This window comes from Canis lupus, chromosome 20 (genome assembly GCF_048164855.1).
Source record: "Canis lupus baileyi chromosome 20, mCanLup2.hap1, whole genome shotgun sequence".
NCBI classification, from domain to species: domain Eukaryota; kingdom Metazoa; phylum Chordata; class Mammalia; order Carnivora; family Canidae; genus Canis; species Canis lupus.
The window spans coordinates 54,246,963-54,270,771 of NC_132857.1; the positions used below are offsets into that span (position 1 = coordinate 54,246,963).

Here is a 23,809-nt window from a genome sequence, read left to right on the forward strand (position 1 = left end):
TACTGTCCTTATATTGAGCCTCAATAAAACAAAGAACATAACAATTAGTCCTAATTCATTGTTTTATGTCAATATAACATACTATGCCAAAGCAAGACTTGGGTATTAAGAATATACATATTTAAAGTCTGTGTCCATTAATTGCTAGCCGAATGACATTGTAAAAATGTCCCTAAATTCTCAAGGCCTGTTCGCCACTTGTGGAATGAATGGCACAATGATATCTACAATATGAATATAATGATTGTTTTTTGATTAAATGAAGTAAATCATAAAGCATCTAGTCTTTTGCCTCATAGAAAACAAAAACTTTCTGTAAACTTTCGGGTAAAAGCTCAAAGAAGGATAAAATGTGGAACACATTAAGAGAGAGATGGATAGAAGGTCATTTTGACTTTTCTTGAGTGTAATCTCTTTCTGTAGGAAGCTATTAAATTGTCGGTTCAGGCTAAACCCTAGAAAATGCCTAGAGCATCAGTATTCTCTTTGGCTAGTAGAAGACGAAAGATTTCAGCCTTGTTTATCTAACAAATATACACGTCCAGAGATTCTGGTTTGTATTCAAGGGCAGCAAATATATTAGGCCTTTAACTTACAAAAATCATTCTCTTGAAAATACAGCTTTTCTCTAATTATGTCACAGCTGTACCTAACAATACTTTGATACCTTACTTCCTTTGTATGATCTTCCTTGGGGAGCCCTCACAGAGTGGCAGGAAGGCCATGTCCAAGTGATCAAAGGTAGACTTTGAGTATTCCTTCATCATCTTGATTTTGGGGAATGGACGGAGAATAGGAGAAAAGCTCAATTCTGTGAACACAGGCTACAGAAGGAGAAAGGTTGGTATGGATGACCCTACAAGTAGAATTTGATGTAAGGATGAGACAATATATTTTATTAATTTCAGAGTAAAAACAGTACTCTCCATTTTCAAAAAACATAAAATCCAATAAAGAAAACTAGACAGTAAAATAGGCTCACTTCTCATCTACAGGTAGAAATATCATGAAAAGAATGTGAAATGTAGATAAAAACAAAACTATACCGTTTACCCAATTTAACTGTTTTCTAGGACTTGACCCAAATTAGGTAAATCTCTGGATTTCAGTTTCTTCTACTGTATCCCTCAGTTTACTCCAAAAATTAAAGATATCCACAAAGTACCTGGTAGAGTCCTGACACATAGGCAGCATCAAAATTATTAGCTGGAAACTTCTAAAAGATAAAGAAATGGACAATGTCAAGAATTGGAAAATAACTTGAAGATATAGTTACACACACACACACACACACACACACACACACACACACACACAAACTCAATAGGATTTGGAACAGTTGCAATTCTATTTTTAGTAGAATAAGTAAATACAGTTATTGAAATCGATCCTCTTGAGCCTTTATTAGAGCGTAAGGAAAGAGGGTTTGGCAGCATGTTAAGAAGCAGGAATCAATCAACAAAAATAATCGATGGGAGTAGATGACTACCTAAGGACCTGGGATAAAAGAAGTGGGCTTAGGGAGCGACCCTTTTTCACAGTCCAGGTTATAGTAGGTAACTATCACACCTCAATAACAGCTTCTGGCATCAGAGATTGTCCCAAAATGATAGTTTTAGTTGTTTTTTTTTTTTTAATCCAGAAAGGACTCAGCCCCCTAAGAATTTTTATAACAAATTTTTTGCATTCAGGAAACAATTTCCATAGCTTCTGTGAACACATGATGAGTGGGGTTAATTGGGGAGAATTTCATTGAAAATACAAGTTCAGAGATTCTTACTGCTCATTTGATTAACAAAGATGATTTTTTTTAGTGAGAAAAATTATCAATGCCAAGGTTGACTATGTATTTTCGTCTAGTCCTTTCTCCTTTGGCTTTAATCCCAATAGATTTATCTGAAGCATCAGACCTTGGAAAAAAGTTGACATGGCCTCATGCACAAAACAACAAACCTGGCAGGCTTCTAAGGTAGAGCACCCTTAAAATATCCCTGTGCCTGCAAGTTGCCCGCAAGTTTGACTGCCAAGGGAATTGCCCTGGTTGGCATTCACGTCCAGTGACCTACCAGAGAGAACATAGTGACAGAAGCTTGCCGGCCTGCCTATAGCTAAATAGGTGGTTTCTATCCAGGGCATCTGCTGCATTGTTAAGCAAAACCATATGGAGAGGCAAGTTTAGAGGGACTGGGGTTATTTATATTCACAATGGAATGTCCCTATATTGGGGTCTTAACATAGCATAGGAAATCCTCTTATGATGCTATGCCTAAAGTCCCATTTGTTCGCATAGAGGAGTGAAGAGTCATTTTTACCAAAAAAGTTATACTCAAATTCAGAACGCCGTGATAAATTGGATCTAAGGAAAAAAGTCTAAGCTATTTTGCGACAGCAGCACTTTCCACGTGTTTTATGTTAATATCCCATGCTGGCAAAGTACTTTGTCCTATTTTTTTATATGATTTTAAAGAGAAAAGTGCCTACTTTCTCTATAAGCTTTATAAAAAAGGCCTCCTTAGACTCTCTTCTCTAAGAAATTGGGTCAATGAAGGAGAATGAAATATTAAAAGCACTTTAAGAGGAAAGGGAGCATAGCTATACAAATTAATGTCGTGATCATTTTATTATGTCTATTATTGGTTACAGTAAATGCATAGACCTTGTAATAAATATATCTGGAAGACACATAACCTTACCTCAATCTCTATTATAGTTGTATTTATAATGTGTCTCTCCAATTATTGGAAAGTATATTGATACTTTGCTATGTACTATTGCATTTTATCTATTTGTACTATCCCATGCTTAGCATCACCATAACTACTCCATACAGCAAAACTTACAGAACAAGTGATTGGAAAATGTTCCTTCCCTCAGTTCTTTGTGGAAACTGAATTCTGACTACATAGGCAACTCTTAAGAGTGGCTCTATTGGGATGCCTGGATGCCTCAGTGATTGTCTATCAATCAATCAATCACGCTCAGGGCGTGATCCCAGGGCCCAGGGATCGAGTCCAGGAATCGAGTCCAGGGATCCAGTCCTGCATCAGGCTCCCTGCAAGGAGCCTGCTTCTCCCTCGGCCTGTGTCTCTGACTCTCTTTCTCTCTCTCTCTCTCTGTCTCTCATGAATAAGTAAATAAAATCTTAAAAAAAAAAGAGTGGCCCTTTTCCTGGGTAGCTTATTCCCTCACATTTTTCACCTTAGAAGTTTAAAGTTCAACTGAGAAGTGAGTAGCTAAATATTAATTATCAATAATAATCCCCCAATATACAGGGATTTCCCATCACTCTGCCATTAGGGATGACCTTTCCCTTTTTTTTTTTTAATCATTGAAGTCATTCACTCAAGACCATTCCTCTTAGTAATTGCAATCTACTCTGTATGATAGTTATGTGTGTGTATAAAGTGATCTCCTCCAACTACATCATAAATCTTCACAGCACAAAGAACATACCTCAGTCATCTTTGGGAGTTAAAAGAAATTTGTGAGGGAACCCATAGAAAGGTGCAGAGAAGAGCAAGCACTTTGTGCACAAAGAAAAGTCATATTTGTGGTTGCTTAACCTTTCTTGAATTATAATTCTAAAGAGATAGTTTCTGCTATTCTGTAGTATTTCTTATATCATTTTTTTTTTTGGAATCCTAGGCTATTAAAGCTGTAGAAAACAAAATAAACGTGTTTGGGGTGCAAATTCTTTAATTATTAACCTCTCTTTATCTCAGCTGTGGTATAACAACAGCCAACATTCATTGACCATTTGGTACATATGAGAAACTCTCTAAGTGCTTGATATAAATTTTTATTTGATACTCAAAGGAAACCCTTTGGAAGGGCCAATATAATGCCCTTTTTATAAGTGAGAAAATTGAGGATAAAAATATGTAAAGCAAAATTGGTAGAGACAGAATTAGAGTCCAGTTCTGTCCACTCCAAAATCTAATACATTGAAATAATAAAATAGTGGTGATGATTTCTAAAACTAGAATAATGAAATGTAATTTAAATATTTAAGTAAAGTGTTGATAAATCATCTACCAGATGATATAAGGAATGCATATTTATCTAAAAAAAGAAATAAGACATACTATGAGAGGCAGGGGGTTATTTTTGAGTGGATGAATCAGAGATTTCTTGAGAGAGTTGGAAGATGTAAAGGGTTAGCAATAGGTAAAACTATGACACTTGGGAATTGGGGCATTCTAGAAAAAAGAACATAAATACACACAGATGGGACACTATGAAATATGTATTCTGAAAGTCCCTGATTCTGTTTGCAAGAGTTTAGAGTACTTAGAGGGATAGAGAAGTCTTACACACATGATAAGGAATATGAATTGTATTCCATTGATAATGTGGACTAAGTAAGGCTAAGCTGTGCTTTGAAATAAATTGATGTGATTTAAAATAAAATAATTGATCTGGTAGTTGCATTAAGGTAATTCTAGGAGGGGCTGAAGGAGAGAAAAATCATGTAATCCAACTCTCTAAATAAAAATAAAGAGACTCTGGTTTGCAGCCGAAGAATGAAAGGAAGTTAGACCACCTTGCAGAAATAAATTCCATATGGCTTAGCTACATAGGGAGAATCAATTCAAAGATAATAGCAAGATTTTGCCCTGAAAAACTGGCCATTAAAATATTTGGTTTGAGAAGAAAATATTAAGTGTATTTGGTATGTGTTAAATTTAAGACGCTAACCAGACACTCAGGACTATCTGGCTAGTTGTTGGGATTGAATCACTGGTCAGGTGATTTGAGAAAAAAGAATGCGAAAGTGATCTGGGGAGAGAGAACGCCTGAAATCCAGGCAATGCATTAAGTGGTGAGTTATACCAACATGCCTTTCCTTTCCTCATCTTATTTCTATATTATTGTGCATTGAGGCTGTTCCAAAAACTAATGTGAGTTTTTAAAATAAGTTTTCACTAATTTTAATACAGAAAAGGACATACATCCATGTTTGGATAATAAAACACAAATACATTCTACATTCCTAATATTTAGAAAAGAAAACAAATAGGTCCTAGCCCTAAGAAATTTAAAGTTCATGAAAACATATTGAAATCATGTCTCAAAGCAATAGGAGAAAGCATGTTAATTGATAATTTGCAGAACTCCCAGCACCAACCCACAAGTGAGGAACACTAGAGAAACAATGTGCCCTTCCATATTAATTGACTTCAATCCTTTGAGCATACTGTCTAATGAATAGATCAGGGTGAAACAGTGGACAGCTGGATATCAGAGAAGCATGTGATGCAACTGCATGACACATGGATTGGTTTACAAGATCAAAAACATAGCTTAAGGGAAGAACTCTTGGAATGGATTACAGATTGGCTTGGGGACAGGAAACCAGTGTCAGCCAGTGGGAGGGTACTAGATGGCAGGCAGCTAATAAGCAGAGGACAGTCATTTGGTCTTCCCATGCATGTCCCTGAGAGTTGTTTAGAGGATTTTTGGAGCATTTGAACTTTGCCATGGTGAGGCAGAAGAGAAATAGAATTGTTGGGCTAGGAATAGGAATCCCAAAGGAGGCCCCCCACTGGAGCCCCAGTGAGCAGTTTGCCCCAATCCCCAATGAGATTAACACAGAAATTCAGAGTAAGGCAGTTAGAACCCTTTATAGAAATTTGAAAGACTATCTCAGGTCTGGAGAACCTAGTAAAACAAAAATGTAGAAGTCTTATCTGTGTATCTTTTTATTTTATTTTTCTATTAGTTCAATTCTATAGTATTTTATATTTTAAAAATTGTGACAGTTTGGTAGGTAAAAAAAAAAAAGTCCTTCCCCACAGATAGCTTGAGAAACATTGGCCTCAGAGTACATCTTTTGTCTGGTAATTGGAATGAGGCCTCCTGTTTCTGACGGAGATAACTATTTGAGATTTTGGAGCAAGATATTTTTCAGGGAAATTCCTGAAAAAGGTAGAAAACACACACACACACACACACACACACACACAAGATTTGGGAAATCTCATGAAGGAATGATTTTCATTTGGTGGATCTTAGGCCCAGAAATCTGTATTTCTTTCTTTAAACTCTGGGTGACTCCTATAATCATAGAGCTTTGGAAATACATCAAGAGAAGCCAACAGTGGTAGCTCCCTTGTTAGAATCATGAAAAAAAATGTCTCAAATTATAAATCACACAGATGTGGTGTTGTATGTGTTTGTGTGTGTCTTTGTTTAAAGGCAAAGTTGTAGAAAATATCAGGCACTCTTAAAAAAACAAAAAATTCCCAACAGTGAGGTAAAGGAGTTGTGATGACTTATCAGGCTGACAAAGTGCGAGCCCAACATAACTTACTGATTTGGGTCTCACAGCCACTCTGTGAACATGAACTCCCTGTGAACATGAGCTCCCAGTCTCCCCACACTCATGGTCCTGATGCAGTGGCATAGTCAACCACTTCTTTCTTCTCTCCTTCCCATTTCTTCTTTCTTCTTATCTCTCTTCTCATTGTCTCTTCCTACATTTCTTTCATTCATTTTCCTTCTTCCTTTGATTTTCTTACACTAACTCCTCTTTCCTCATCCTTTTCCCTTCTGTTTCTTCATTCTCCTTTATTCATTTAATTTTCCAATAACTATGCATTGGTAACTTCTCAGGGCAAGATAATGTGTAGAAGCTGGAGAAGAGATGAGCCTCCAGGCTATTAGGATGATAGTCCAGGCTATAGATGGATTGATAAAGCAGTCAGCTATTCCTCCAATACTAGATTAACTAACTCTTGATTCTTTTTTCTCCTTTCCCTTCATGACCAAGCACAATAAAACTGACACTTTCAAAGACCTCCAATTCAAACTATAGGATAATAAGATTTAGCCCTGGATCCAAATTTTTGTGTATATAAATTCTCAATTAGTATTTGCTTTACAAGGACAGAGGATTTCTTTTCTTTAGGTTTTACCAACCAAGATATTTCCTTTCTTGTTCCCTCATGGTAACTGAACTGCCTCACAACTTTGTCCTTCTTACCTCACCATATACACAGTAATGGTCAGCCCCACTGCTTTGCTTTTATCCTAAGGTTGAGACCCCAAGTCTTGTAGATTATGTCTTGAAACTGCTCTGACGTGTATATAGGCACTCACACTGTCCAATGATAAGACCAGAGATGTGTATTTCTGTTTGATTACCTATTGCTGGGTTAAAATTGCCCCCAACATAGTGGCTTGAAACAAATACACACTGTCAGTTTCTGTGAGTCAGGAATCCCAGGAACATCTTAGCTAATTTGTTCTGGCTCAGGGGCTCTTGTGAGGTTGTATCAAGATATCAACTGGGGCTGCAATCAATTAAAGGCTTGATTGGGGCTAAAGATCCATTTCCAAGATAGCTTAATTTTATGATTATTGCCTAGAGGCTTCAGTTTAATGCAGATAATTGATAGGGGGCCTCCATACGTTGATACACGAACCTTTTATAGAGCTACTTAAGTGTTGTCACCACAGGGCAGCTAGCATCCCCCAAAGCAGAAGATCAAGAAAAAGGGCAAGGAGAAGGCATCAGTACCCTTTATGACCAAGTTTCAGAAATTGTGTACCATCACTTCCCCTTTTTTGAACATGACTCACTAAATTCAATCTACTTCAAATGGAGGGAAATTAGGCTCTTCCACCTAACAGGAAGATGATCAATAATAGTAAAGAATAAATGACATTTCAGTGTATTTGACTCCTTCATATCATTATATATCTAAATCAGTGTCAAATCTTTCTTTTTAAATCTCCTGTTCAAAAGTCATTCAGCTCATAAGTAACTTTAGGATAAAAATCTCATTCTTTTTTTGAGTACATATTTCTTTTATGATCTCTTTATGTCTGACATAATTCTTCTTCTATAAGCCTATATCAACTTGACCAAAATATTAGTACTTTCATTTACTAAGAATCCGCAACATCCTATCCATCCTAGTTTTTCCATTAGCTCACCAATGCTTTGCAAATCAAGTGTATATATTTACTTCTTAGAACCAAGCTTTGCCCTTAAACTAAAACTCCTATTTCTCTTTTTTCCCCCTCATGATAACAAAAGAATTGTTAGCCTCTGCTGCTGTAAGTCTCAGCAGAAGCCATGATCAATCAACGTGAAGTTCAGACAAAATAGGGATAGCACAGGAAGTATTGTTTTAAGCCTAAAGGGGTCTCTCTTGATTTGACACTAAGTGAAAGGAGAACTATATCTGTTCTGTTGACAGATGTATGCCCAGTACCTGAAACAATGCCTGGCACACAGGGGCTCATAAACAACACTTACTAACCACAACAATAAATAAAAGTGAGTGGATAAGTGAGCTGAATGAAATATCCTCCGTGGAATTCACCCTAAAAGATTGTCGCTGAGAATTTTGATGTTTTCATTCTTCCACATTGCCCAGGCCACAATACTGCAACTTATCTTTCCGATATGCTCTTGTCAAACAAAGTGCCAATATCTGTTTACCCAGTTTTATTTACTCATTATTTATTCACTTTAAAGCAGGTACATATAAATCCATGAACTTATTTAGAAGCCACTTTATTCTCAATTAAAAAATAAATTCTCATAATTTTGATTGTGGCACCCAAGAGAAAAATATGTACTATTGGAAATATTGTATTTGTGGTGAAAAATAATCTAAATACCAATCATATCATTATACTCTTATCCTAAACCCACATAGTAATATAAGCATTTTGATCCTTTGTCCAGACAAGAGCTTTGTCTCCCCTACAAAATCCCATCAGCTGCTATTGATGGCCATTTTCTTACCTGAATCCTAAATCATGAGCCACAGCCATTCTTTTTTCCATAAAAGGTAGGAAGGAAGGAGAAAAGAAGGGGGTGAAAAAGCAATTAATTAACATAAAATGAGTAGCTACAGTCTCTGCTTCCAAAGCTGGTCACAAGGTCCATGTTAGTTACCACAGCTGCCACTATCCACTCATACCTTTAGAACCTCAGTTAGATGGGGTTCTTTAGATAGTGAGATGACCCAAATCATTATCCCTCACAGAATATGAATCCTTAATGATCCCTTTATTAGGTTTTTATGGCTTTCCATTGACCAGGATGACTGAGCAAGAAAACATAGTAAGAAATACATTAGTAAATCATCTAGGTTCCAAATATAGTTCCCTTTATCCTAATTGTTTAATAGCAAGCCATTTACCCCTAGTAATTGGTATATCTACCTCCACCAGGCCAGAATAAGGATTCCTTTTTCTGTGAGAACTCAGAAATAGGAAAAACCAGGTGGCAGATATAGCTACCACCAGAGAATACAGCCATTGCTTTGGGTGATGGGCACATCATAAGACCAGTCATGCTTCCTTTGCTATAAAATATGTTCTCTGGTTGGAGGTATGTTGGATAGAGTATCATGATAAAGCAGAAATGTAAATCAACAAATGGTAATGCTGCTCAAAGTTCTCCAGGCAGGAAAGGCAAAACTGTTCCTAAAATTTGAGAATGCTCCTATGAAAACCAAGCACTGACTTGGCCATGAGGGAAAGGATCAAATGTATTCAAGTGGCTATTAGGTAGCCAGATGAATCTTCCAGAAATTATCCCAGCAGGACTCAACGACTTCAGGCTATTTGGGTAGGGAGGGAATCAGCAGTGGTAGTTGCAAGAAGAGCCTGGATGAGGGTGTGCAGTTGAGTTTGTAGAGTCTATTTCTGACTAAGAAGCAGTCTTAGAAGACAAAAGATATTCAGAGAAAAAATTAAGGAGCTGTTTACTGAATGTGGCTTTAACTTAGGCTTTAAGAAAAATCTAACTTCTTTCCTAAACTCTAATACCCAGGCACTGAAAGTTATCCAAGAAAGGAAATGGACTCCTTATTCAGAGTAAAGGAAAGAACAGGTTGTGAAGATTCTACAAATTTTGGTGGTTATGAGTTTTTCTTAAAAGACAGGATGAGTAAAATATACCGCACATTGGATTACTCACAATCCCCTTGGCCTCCTTTTTGCACATGTATTTCTGTACTATAAACTTTTCCTACTCAAACTGTGGTCCGTGGAGCAGTACCGGCATCACCTGCGACCTCATTAGCAATGGCCACCAGACCTACTAAATCTGAACCTGCAGTTTAACAAGATCTACAAGTGATTCGTTATACACCTTGAGTTTTGAGAAGTACTGCTGGAGACTCCGTTACCCTCCTTTTTGGCCAGAGTTCCTCACATGACCTACGCTCTGCCAAGCAGATATACCTGTATATGCATAAGGTTCGGGGTAATGAAGCGCACAATGTACAGAAGATTTCAAACTTGACCTTGTATCAGAAACACAAATCCTCAGGCCTTCCCCCTACAGCAGTTGAGTCAATAGGTCTGGGGTAGAGTTGAAGAATTCACATTTCCAACAGGTTACCAGGTGATGCCAATGCTGCTTCCAGGGACCACACTTTGGAAACCAGTCTTAAACAGCATCCTGGCAAGGGCGCTCGATCCTTCTGAAGCTAGCAGCAGTGGGAACACTTGCCCGATGCAACATCTTCCTGATATGGCAAAGGCATTGGGTTCCAAGGCCAATGGCAACAGCAGCTTCTTTAGCAAGCCAGTTTTCAGTGAGGTTCTGGGCACTGTTCCCAGAAGCTCAGCCTAGAGTCGGTACTTTTAGCTCTCCCAATAATTCTGTGAACTGTCATAAATCCCTTTCCAAGTAAACTTGCTAGGTCAGATTCTGTTGCCTACAACTGAAAACCCTGGCCAAAGGAGATCTTACAGACACTTAACAGAGCAATTTTAGGGACGGCATTTGTTGTGTAGCTCAGTTCACCTCTTAGTCCATTCAGGCCACAATAACAAAATACCAAGACTAGGTGACCTATAAGCCACAGAAATGTATTTCCCACATGTCTGGAGGTTAGAGGTGTGAGATCAGACTGTTAGCATAGTCTGATGAGGGCTCTCTTCCAGGTCAGACCTCTCATTGTATCTTCACAAGCAATCTGAGCTTCTTTTTAATAAAGACACTAATCACCTTCCAAAGCCTCCCCTCCCCCCCTTAAGTCCACTGACTTCCTCGGGAGCTGGAGTTTTGACATCGACATTGGGGGGAATACATTCAGACTATAACACCTGGATAGATCAGCAGATAGCAGGTTTTACTAACACACTTTAGTCAAAAATTTAAAAATGCATAAAAATGTCTCCTGTGTCAGATGTTCTAGGAACCTAATTACATAGCAGGAGACTGAATGTAGCATGGGTTCAGGACAAGTGAGGAACACTCGGCATCTGGGATCATCGAAAGGGCCTAAACTCAATACGTGACGCGTGAGTAGAACCTGCCTTAAATCTTAGCATGGTGAGTAACAAAAATCACATTTTTTAAAACAAAGAAAGATCTCATGTTTAATGTCCATTGAGAAATAGTCAATGGTATTTGGTTTGGGTATTCAAACCGCATCATGAAGCAGCAATGAAAGGCCAGACTTCTGATCATGCATAAACATACATTTAAAATAATCTTTCACAGCAATTAGAGCTAATTATATGTACTAAATATACCTTCTCTTAGAAGCAGGACTTGCTACTGGGTTATGATGATACCATTGTCAAGTGCTGGCTCCCTGAATACCACCAACATAGCCTGTTGATTTGTTGAGGCAAAGCTAAGTTTGTTGCTTACCGTGTAAGGCAAGATACCACCCCGGCAGTGCTTTGGCAGTGTCTCAGAGAGAGACGAGATCAGAATTTATTAAGAATTGAAAGTTTGGTTTAAGGTAATCTTGATTTAGGAGGTGGGATTGGTTAGAATAGGGTAAAGACCATAAAACAGCAAGGCTAGGACTTCAGAGACAAAGAGCTCAAAGAATTTGCGGGTGCAAACTGTTAAGTTTTCTGTTGAAGAGTTAAAGCCTTAGCATGGCAAGAGTTTTATGAAATAATGAAGTTAATATAGATAGTATGCTGTGGGGCAACGTAGCTTCAGTCTTCAGTGTCTAAGCTTTGTGTATGTGTTGGGGCAGAGCTAAATTATTTTGATTCTCACAACCCACTAGAAAGTTAAATTCTCACATTCTACTAGAAATAATACTCTTCAGAGAAGAAACCTTTTACTACCCATGCCTCACAAATATCTGGCACTGAATTAAATGTTGGAAGGAAAAAAAAATGTTGGAAGGAAAGAAGGGAGGGAGGAGGAATTCACTATGGACTTTTTTCAGATTTTATTTATTTATTTGACAGAGAGAGAGAGAGAGAGAGAGAGCAGGCTCACAAGTAGGGGGAGTAGCAGAGGGAGAGGGAAAAGCAGGCTCCCCACTGAGCAGGGAGCCTGACACAACATGGGACTTGATCCCAGGACCCTAGGTTCATGACTTCAGCTGAAGGTAGATGCTTAATTGCTTAATCGACTGAGCCAACCAGGTGCCCCCACGATGGATTTCCTGCAGTCTCTTAGAAGTTGTGAAGGGTCTGATAGGAATCGAATATTTTTTTTGGGGGGGGGGAACTATCAAATATTTTCTCGTATGGCAAAGAATGTCCTGAATGTAATATAAAACCAACAGACGGGGAAGATTCTGGTGGTCACTGGGAAAGTAAGTTGCTAAAATGCAAATCATACAATTTGAGTCTAAAAGGGGGACGGTACCCCCACCGAAAGCAACAGTTTGGAGGGTCCCCGAGTTCTAGACATGCAGACAGCCAACCCCTGTGACAAGAGTATTGTCCATGTGAATTGAAGTCAGCACAGGGCAAATCGGAATGGAAGGTCGGATGCCCTCTTTCAAAAGTGCTGCATCCTGCTACACATTTATGATGAACATCAGCCCCCAGGAGAATAAGAGGGGGGGACATCTTAAATTTGACTGATTTAAATTTGAAATCACTGAGAAACCACTAAAACTGTAAGTTACTAAATGAAGTTTTTCTGCTTCAGACTGAAAAGGGGGCTCAAGATTAAAATTAAGTCTAGTTATGGAAAGAAAGTAATATTTTTGCATCTCTGTGGCTCATGCAATTTTTACATTGCTATACAAACATATATTTTTCCTTTCCAATAAAAGGATTAGGCTCCAAAAATCCCTGTGCCAGCAGAATTCATATTTCCAAAAAAAATAAGCCTTTAAGGGAAAAGTAAGTTTGGGCCACCAAGGTTGAATGAAGCTATGAAAGTTAGTATAAATAGGCATTTTTGTTCTTAAAAGCCAAATAATGGAGACAGAACACTAAAATCTCTTTCCAGAATCTCCGACAACATACCTATATACGTATTTTCTGCTTTGTAGCAGATGACCTACCGCTCCTCTGCTCTATCCAGGCTGTATTCCATATAACGTAACATGCTTTTCTGGATAGATGAATAGCCTGTTGAACCCTGCTTCCTGGGTCACAGTGACTCCAAATTCATCCGGTAACTTGACTGAGAAAACCCTGTGCAACGTGTATTCAAGCAGCGAGGAATACCAAATAGGCACCGCTGAGGCCTTCGTACGACTCACTAGCAGAACTTTGGGTCTGCTCATGACAGTTCCACACTAGAACACACGCACTTCTCTTCCTTCTAGCCTATGGGATGAAGTTCTAACTTTATCTCAGCTGCCTTAATTTCTCCCAAAGCTGCATTTAAAAACATCTCTCTCCTGCTCTGCCACCTGCTTTATCTCTTTTGTCTCCTTTTCGAATTCCCAACTCCTTACTCCCTCTTTTTCAAGCTATCCCCAACAGGTGTGCATCTAATCAAAGGAAGAGTCTCCCGATTGGGGGAAAGCATACAAAAGTAAACCCCATATGTACAATTTCATGAAAGGGAAATTGCTTTTGATAAGAGCTTTTCGTAAATGAAATTATGTGCGAAAACTGCTACAGTAGTTCTGCGGACAAACTGCTGGAGAAGCACTTAAAATAGAAACTTCAACACCAGGCAGCTGGAGTCAAGAGGAATTCATTGTAGTAGAAACCTATGCCAGGAGAATTCACATTTCCAAATAATAAGTCTTTGAGGAATAGATAAGATTGGACAACCAAGATTGAAACTATGAAAATTATCATAGCCAACTTTCAGTAGAAATAGGGTTTTTGCCTATAAATCCACTAATAAGAAAACCACAGTCAGATAAACATGTTTCATTTATTGATTCATTTATTCAACAAATATTAAGAACCTAATATATTCTTACATCTGGATTAAATACTGGAAATACAATGGCAAGTAAATACACACTCTGGCCCTGCACTCATGGTTCTCAAAATTTAGTTTCGCCATGCAGTCCCTCAAGGAGAGAGAGGGAGAGAGAGAAAAAAACAAAAAACATGAAAACAACTAACTTACTTCAGTTTACTGTGTTTTTAAAAAAAACATTTTATTTATTTATTCATTAGAGAGAGAGAGAGAGAGAGAGGCAGAGACACAGGCAGAGGGAGAAGCAGGCTCCATGCAGGGAGCCCGATGTGGGACTGGATCCGGGGACCCCAGGACCACACCCTGGGCCAAAGGCAGATGCCCAACCACTGAGCCACCCAGATGTCTCCAGTTCACTGTGTTTTTAAAACCAATCAACTCTAAAATAAGATCCAAATTTGTTTTCATGATCACTCAATATTTTGTTATTCCATATTTTTTCCTTAGTACTTTTTTGCTTGTTAGTATTTTAAAATCCCATTTTTAGTACACATCCTTCTTTAACAGTTTGATACTAGTGAAATATCCTTAGACTGCATTCTTTCCACCAATAAAATCTAGATGCATTGCTAATAGGAAGGTCATAATCCTACCATTTCTATAGGATTCATGATCTACTTATGATGTAGAAGAAACCATATTCAGTCTTTCCTGGAATTGTTTCATTCGCTGATTCATAAGTGTATGTCTGCAGGCAGAAATTCATTTCAACAAATATTTGATGAGCAATTACTAATATGCCTGCCATTGAACTGAGCCATGAAGATACATAAGATAGTAAGTTATAAGCTCTGCCAAATAACTACTAGACTACTACTACTGTTATAAATAATAATAATTCAATATCCGTGCTATAAAGTAGAAACAAATTACTTTTGGAGTAAAGATTGACCAGTTCTGCCAAAGTACATTGATCAAGGTGTCACAGAAGGTATTTATTTGATCGAGTCCTCAATAAATGCATAGCATTTTACTCTAAAACGATTTGTTCAAAACAGGATCTTATGAGATGTGTACCCCCCAGTATTCCGAGGTATTGGGTTTGTTAGTATTCTAGTTCTACATTTTCTTTGACCTAAGCACCCCACTAGTAACGACATGCTCCTTAATTGGACTAGCCTGTTGTGAAGCATGCTTTTAAATACCTTGCTTTTTCTTTCAGAATATGCAAACCACAGGTGTCATTGGTTGACTGAGCTGTTTCTAATAAATGCTTTGCTGTGAAAAAGTTCTGCATAAAACTAATCAAATCAGATCTTACAACGTTATCTTGTGGTGCCTCGAGTGCCAATAGTGTTTTCTGATAGATGACACTTCTCTAAAGGAGGGGACATGAAGGTCTAACCAACAATCCCTCCATTAATAAAGCTGGTGGAGTTTGCACGAACTCTTCTTCTAAGAAAACAGTGACATTATACATTAGTGTTTGGAACTGAAAACTTAGTCTTAACCCCAAGACTCAACACACAACCATGGTAATTTAAGTTTCAAAATTGAAAACTAACACTGAAAACCAATGGGGTTATTTAACTTTGAAGGACTACACTGAGTAATTCTAAGCCCTGGGCCTGTTAGAGAGTGTTTCTCCAGGCAAACTAACCCTTGAGAATTGACTTTTTTACTCTTATAATGATTTTGCAAATAGGCTGAAAGTTACTTGCATCTGGCTGGTAGGCAGGTACTCTGAACGTCCTCAGCGCTGGGGAATGGACAAGGAGGAAAGAAAAATCCTAAAGGGAATGGCAACATGAGCTTCCCCCAAAAACTTGATAGTATCCTCACCCTAGTCAAGTAGTCTCAGTGGACTTGAGTCATCATTGTGGAACCTGAAGTCCACAGAAACTTGCCTGAGCCAAAGGCAATATGCTTCCTCATCTCCTTTGTCTGTGTCTCATAAATTGTATTCTTTACCTACAACAAAAGACTTATATTTCTTCTGTCCATTAGCATTTCTCCATGGATCACCATCAGCCTGTGACAACTGCATAGGCTATTATCTGGTGTGTTAAATAAATATAGTTGATCTTGATTTAAAGTGGTTCTACATCATCAGCTTCTAATGCAGCTACTCTCAAAAATCTCTAAAATATGTATGAAGATACTCCCTCTCAAAGGGCAAAAATCTTCAACACTGAAAATAATATCTACTGGCAACTCAATACCAAAATCTGAGACAAATAGAAGTATAAGGAAAAAAACCTAAATTGAGAAACCCTATTCAAAATTTATCTTATTAAAAAGACTACATGTAAAAAGGAGAAAAGCATATTATACCTTACTTTTTGTACCATTATTTTAGGTTTAACTCAGTATGTGTTAAAAATAAAACAATACACAAGTAGAGCTCCCACCTCTCTTACCACTTTCTTGGATGAGGAGAGTGCTGTTTCTGTAACACACCCTTAAACCCTACAACCTTTATAAATCTTGTCCATGAGAGGAGTTCACGGGAAATAGTTGAGAAAGACAGAAGGGGAACATTTTAATGCACATTTTATCTTAGAAGGTCTGATCCCCAGAAGTAGGGTTATACACAGACAAAAAGAACTCTGAACAAAGTACATGCTTAAAATAAAAATTTTCAGTGACCTCCACACCTAGTGGCAAAGAATGTTTATATACAAGGAGGAAAAGTAAAGGGTTTTGGTAAACAGCTAATCATCTCTGCCTCATGTACAGCTCTAGCAGATTAATTCCAGACAGATATTAGAATTTGCTCAGAAGCTGGCACATTGCCTTCCCCTCCTGTTATAGCCCTACGAGAGGAATTTCTCTATTGTTCAAGACTGTGGCAAATGGGACGAGCACTTTGACCACCTGGCATAGTATCAATTTAAAGTATTAGATCAGGGTTAGATCCAAATCCTATTAAGCCCGGAGCTGCCTTTTTATGGTAAATAGTTTGTAGAATCCCCATTACTGTCCTGAAGTTAAATTAATATATGATAGGAACTATTCACACAAATATTCTTCAAAAATATTAATATCGTACCTTAACTGTAATATAAAGTAAAAGGATAAAAAGGTAATTTGTAATAAAATGATATGTATTTTCAAATGAAAATGTTCAGGTATAATAAAAAGAAGCCATATGAAGTAGTCAGATGTTTGTGTCTATACTTAGAATCAGTATGAATGTGACAACTACAAATGGAGTCAGGTACAGGTGTGTTGCATTGGCAACTCAAATACCACAAATGGCGTTGCCATTGGTGATATGATTTTCTAAAATGGTGAGCAACTCTTGATAGAGTTTTAACAAAACATATTATAATCTTTTCTCAATTTACAATGTAGCTGCATTCCTAGAAATTTCAGCATATATTAAAAATCACACAAAAACACTTTGTGTTTATATGTAAAGTGGAATTAGGTTTTAGGTTCAAATAATTATAAGTTGATCTTTTTCACCTACATGAATGCTGGAAGAATATTTGAAAATCATGTAGGATTCAGAACTGTGTTTCATTTCAAGGTCTGTCCTGCACATTGCAGGCTGTCTTAAATCATTGATTCACACACACTGTTGGTAATGCCACCAAACGTCACAATAAGCAAAGATGCGCCCACAGATTTAAAAAATGCCCTAGGGTGTGATATTTCCCTGTTAAAGAATCCTCAGAAAGCAAGGCAAGTGTGGTTAGTGTACAGAAAGTAGAAGAAAGTAGTATGAAATGAATCAGAGTGGTAGGAAGGGATAGAATTACATTGCTGTTGTTGTTAAGTATTATGGGAAACCAACAGAATATTTTAAAAAGGAAACAACATGATTTAATATTTGTTTATTTTTAAATATTTTATTTACTTATTCATGAGAGACAGAGAGAGAGGTAGAGAGAGAGGCAGAGACACAGGCAGAGGGAAAAGCAGGCTCCATGCATGGGGCCCGATGTGGGACTCAGTCCCAAGACTCCAGGATCACTCTCTGAGCCGAAGGCAGACGCTCAACTGCTGAGCCACCCAGGCATCCCTAATATGTTATTTTAAAAGATCACTCAAGGAGCATCCAGTTGGCCCAGCCGGTAAAGCGTGTGACCCTTGATCGCAGGGTTGTGAGTTCAAGCTCTACGATGGGTGTAGAGATTACTTAAAAATAAAATCTTAAAAAAAAAAAAAAAAAAAGATCACTGTTTACTGTGTATAGAATGGATTATAAAGGTACAAGAGTGGAAGAATTTATAGACCAATTAGGAAGCCATTGAAAATAGATGGGGAAATATGATAATGCCTTGTACTAGGGTGATAGAGACAAATATGGGGAAACTTATGTATTCAAGATTTATTTTTGAGATGAAGACAAGAGAACTTACTGATAAGGTCAGATTGAGAGGCTAAAGAAAGAGAAGTCAAGAATGCTTCATAGGTTTTTTGGCAACTAGGGAAATGGTGGACATTTTTTGAGATGGAAAGCATTGGGGAATGAAGACTTTTTGGTGATAAAACAGGAGTTTTATTTTATATATGCTCAGATGTCTACTAAATATGCAAATAGAAGTATCAAATAGGCATTGTCTATATTGGTCTGGAGGTCAGTGAAGTAGAAAAATGAATTGGATTACTTAAGCTAGAGAGCATATAAATGGATCAAACTCTGACACAATCATAGGTGGCACCAGAAAATAACCTATTAAATGAGGCTGAGAAAGAGTAGCCAATGAGGTAGGAATGGTATTACTGAAATCAAGAGGAGGAAAGGTTCTTACAGACCCACATCTTTGCTGAATTATACTGAAAGATTGAGTAAGAAGAGGGTAGAGAAGTGATTATTGGTGTTGGCATCATAGAAGTGATTGGTGACTTTTGTAAAAGCAGTTTCAATGTGGTAATGAGGACAGAAATCCTACTGGATTTTGTTAGGAGAAAACAGAGGGTGGAATCAGATGCAACTACATATAACTTCTTCAAAAAGTTTTGATGTAGGGGCACCTGAATGGGACAGTGGGTTAAGCACCTGCCTTTGGCTCAGGTCATGGGATTGTGACCTGCATGGGGCTCCCTGCTCAATGGGGGAGTCTGCTTCTCCCTCTGCCCCTCACCCCACTTGTGCTCTCTCTTGCTTTCAAATGAACAAATAAAATCTTAAAAAAAAGTTTTGATGTGAAACAGCAAAAGTAAATGAGATAGAACTGGAGGGAAACGTAGGAACTTTTTAAGTGTGAAATTTTGTGCTGATAGGAATCAATCAGTAAAGAAGAAGTGGTAGCTATGGAAAAAGAACAAGATATATGAGGTACTGAAAAATAAGAACTTAATAATCAAAATCTGAATTTAGTAGATCTGAAAAGTGAGGCAAAGAGTATTAGATGCTGTTAGTGTTCCACACACATCCTCTTTGCACTCACCTCCACATGCTAAGAGCTGGTTACTAGGAAATAGTTGTAACTCTGCCTAAGGACTATTTTTCTACACACAGCAATGAAGCTGGCCTACAACGGTGGGCAGACTGAAAATACCAGAGATGTAATGTCCCCCAAGCAGTTTTTTAACCAAGATGAGTGAGGAATTGGTAGATAAATACAATGCAGACTCCCATTCTCCCATCCATAGAGCACAGGGGAGTAACACTTGTCAGCAGATTCTACTTTGTGGAATGGAGACCTATTGATGATATTGGTACATCCAGGGATCCCTCATACACATCAAGTAAATTACTTAATTCTGTGACCTCTGTGTGTCAGACATAGAGATACCTAATGCAGATGGCTGGACTCTAAGTCCAAGTCATCGGCATCTGTCACAGGGATCAGTCAGGAGTCTCCTAACTAGCAAAGATACAATCTCTCTTACCAACCCACATTCATTCTGCTCAAAACACCCAGAGACTTCTTTCTAAAACACAAAATTGATCTTCCTTGTTTAGATCCCGTTAGTGCTTCCCATTACTCTTAAGACGGAGTCTTTAAAATTCCCGGTTTCCTTCCTGACTACCCTTCCACCTTCCAAGCTCATCTGAGCTGCTTAGTTTTTCGTATCTCACTAATCTGGATTTCTTTTGGTTCCTTGAACCTGCCCTATTTTTCCTACTTTTATATAGGCTATATCCTCTATTTAAAAAATCATTTCTCAGGTGCCTCAGTGGCTCAGTTGGTTGAACAACTGACACTTGATTTCAGCTCAGGTCATGATCTCATGGCTGTGGAATCAAGCCTTGCATTGGGCTACATGCTTAGTGTGGAGTTTGCTTGAGATTCTCTTTCTCCCTCCCCCCTCTGTCCTCCCCCCACTCCCATGTGCGTCCACACACTATTTTCTAAAATAAAATCTTTAAATAAAATAAAATCATTTCTTCTCCTGAGCTCCACATTCTTCATCAGCTAACAGATCTTTAGGTGTCACCTTAAGTATTTCTCTATCAACAAGTTTTCATTGATACTGCCTATCCCCTCACCGTCCTAGAATGAGTAAAGTCTATCATATGATCCCACAGCATGGTGTAGTGTTTCTAATCCTTCCCACACTTAAGTTTAGTCACCTCTCCCACTAGCCTGCAACCTCAATCCTCATAAGGACTGTATCCCCAACTTCTAACAGAATAAGAACTTAATATTTGAAGAAGCGAATTAATGAACAAAAATTCTTGCTGCTTCAGACACTATTAAAACTGAGACCCCAGAAAATAGGTGGCTAGAAGACTGAGAGTATATTATATATAACCATTTTTTACAATTATTAAAAAAATTATAATAAAACAATAAAAATACTAGAAAGGAACAGTTCAAACTGCTGAGTGGCTTTCTTCCACCGTATCAGGAGCAGGGAGAGTGAGAGACCCACAATGGTTTTCCGTATTTTGAAGATAATCTAAAAGGTTCATATACTAAATTGATATTGAAAACATTTAATGACAGAAAATTATCCATTGCTCAGATTCATAAAAAAAAAATACATGCACCTAAGAATTTCAAAGCTCAGTTCTTGTAACTCTTAGCTTAAATTCTGAAACATCATCTAATTGGTTTTCAAACACTTTTAGCATTTTAATCCTTTATTTTCAACAGAAATCTTACATGGAAATATGATACATAAAACAGTTACAAACATATTTTTTTCCTTGAAACAAGATGGGAAACAAGGCAAGCCACAGAGACTGCACTCTACTCAATCTTTCCTTCCAGAGCAGCCTTGGTATAGGTCCCCAAAACTTAGGCGATGGAAGATACAGTTTGAAAACCATGCCTGTCACTCAAACACAATAAGAAAAATAAACTCAAGCCTCTTAATCTACAAAATGAAGCCCCAAATGAATTTATATCTTCAAATTCCAAAGAGTTTTTGGGAATTTTTTTAAAAATTTGTAATTAATTAAAAAATATGCAATGGTAGGAAATTTTTGATAATGGGTAAGATGATTTATTTTTAAGATTTTTAAGTTTTTCTTCATTTGTTTTTTCCTCTTTCCTTCCATTCCCTCCTTGAACAATTCAGTTCTAAAAGCAGGTAGTGGGGTTGAGCATGGTAAAGGTCCTTACCAGGATGGAGGATATGGCCCAGAGCAGAGTACAAAAGCCCAAGTGGGTTAGAAATACCCAATTAGGCATCCATTCAGGATGGCAGTAATAGTAGTAGTCTGGGATCTGAAATAAGAGCTTAGTAAGATGAGAAAGCATCCACACTTGAGATAGCAGCCAGGGTTGTCAAAGCCTAGGCAGAGCAAGGGAGCATTTTTGAGGGTTGGGGGTGGTGAATTGGAAACTCATCACATAGAGGGGGATTGATTAAAGAAGTAAATATATCAAGGATAATGGGGACCAGTTTTCTCACCATTGGAGGAGGGAACAACAAACATGGAAAGGGAGGAAAAATCGAATGAACCCTGTGGTACTAGAGAAAAAACTGAGGTATTGATATGAACTCATGATTTCCAATAGACAGAGATGTAAATACATGTGTGTATATGTGTGTATATATGTATGTAAACTTATACATACATTTATATGTAAAATTTATATGTAAATATAAATGAGAGGGCTTGGGAACAGTGACACCCCAATAACAATGAGCACACAAAACTTGTTTTCTAAATACCATTTACCACTAAATGGCAGGCTCTTTAGAAAAAATGTTGACTCCAGGACTATGGCAAAAAAAAAGTTCCCAATCAGCTTGGAACACCTTTTTGCACCAGAAAAAAAGCAAGAGTATTTAAAAACAGATGGTGACATGTCAAAAGGACACAGAAGCCAGCTTGAAGGGGCTCCCCACTAGACAAATCTGGGACAATTCAAACACCAAAATAAATAGTGACAGTTACAAATTAGAAGCAGCTAATTAATACTGATGTCAGTAAATGAATAAATTGACAGTTTGATGGAAAAATGAATAACAAGCTTTATAATGAATATTTACATATTGCAAAAGTATCTCTCCAGCGAATAATAATTATGAAGGGGAAAAGAGTACATTACTATAGAGAAAACTGGCAGACACTATCTTTAGCAAATGATCAAAGTAGTAGCATCAGTAACAGGACAAATCAAAATGTTATGTACCTATACTGAGTAGAACACAGCCTTAATGCTATGATATCCCTGGCAAACATACCTAACTTGAATCCATTTATGAGAAAAAAATCGAACAAACTAAAATTGAGGGACATTCTACAAAGTGAGTAGCCTGTGATCTTCAAAAGTGTCAAGGTCATAAAAAAAATCAAGGAAAGATAAGGTAACAGTTTCAGATCGAAGGGGACTAAAGATTTATGACACCTAAATGCAAGATGTGATTCTGAACTAGATCTTTTTGCTAAAGAAATTACTGGGAAAACTGTAAAACTTGAATGGGGTCTAAAATTATATAGTAGTCATATATCAATGTTAATTTTCTTATTTTGATAATTTTATTGGGGCTCTTATAGAAAAATGTCCTCATGGTGGGAAATATAGACTAAAGTATTCAGAGCTGGTAGGGCATGAGATCGGTAACTCTCTCGAATGGTACAGGAAAATTAAAGTTCTTCGTACTGTACTTCCAATTTTTCTATGTATTTGAGACTGATCCAAAACTAAAAAATTCTAACAGAAAAACACTGTCTAGGGTTGACTTTTCATTTAGGAGGGCCTTTCAAACCAAATCACAATCTTATGTGATGGTAGGTCTTTCTCCCTCGATCTTCTTGTACTACACCTGCATGAGATATCTAAATCTCCCAATGGCTAGGTTCAATCCCATGCTTTATGTAAACCATTTTTGTCTCTTAGCAGGGAGAAGGTAAGAATCCATCTTACAGATGTTGGGAGTTGCATCCTTGTCCTTCTGACCTGCTCTCTGAAGATTAGTTTTAGGCGTGTTTTGCTCCAGCTACTTTGACCAAGTCCTTGACATTCAGTTAGTCTTTGACTTTTTCCCTCAGACAACAAAAGAGAGAAAAATACTCGAGTACCAATTACATGCCAGACACCATCCTAAACACAGGATAAAGATGTCACCAAAGCTCTTCATGCAAAGCTCCAGGATTGACATTGACAGGACTGATAATCTTCAGGAAAGGTCATTTCCAAGGTCACAAGTGTTACTCTTCACACACACGTGCATACACATGAGGAGGGAGAAGATAATTTTTAAAAAGAGCTTATAGATTGTTATTCTGATGCCATTCCTGTTGGAATGGACAGCACAATTCTGGAAAATAAATGACCAGTACCTGAGCCTATTAAATCGCTGTGACTCACTCCTAAAGTATCC

At 37.7% G+C, this 23,809-nt stretch overlaps 1 long non-coding RNA gene across 1 annotated transcript in view; it reads right to left on the reverse strand.

Moving 5' to 3' along the window:
• Positions 1 to 673: 673 nt before the first annotated feature.
• Positions 674 to 23,809, reverse strand: part of LOC140611972 (uncharacterized) — a 134,034-nt gene continuing 110,898 nt past the window's right edge. Inside the window, exons 4-5 of the long non-coding RNA XR_012013327.1 lie at positions 1,166 to 1,216; positions 674 to 856 (exon numbers count right to left, since the gene is read on the reverse strand). This is a non-coding gene — a long non-coding RNA (uncharacterized lncRNA). The remainder of the gene's footprint in view (positions 857 to 1,165; positions 1,217 to 23,809) is intronic.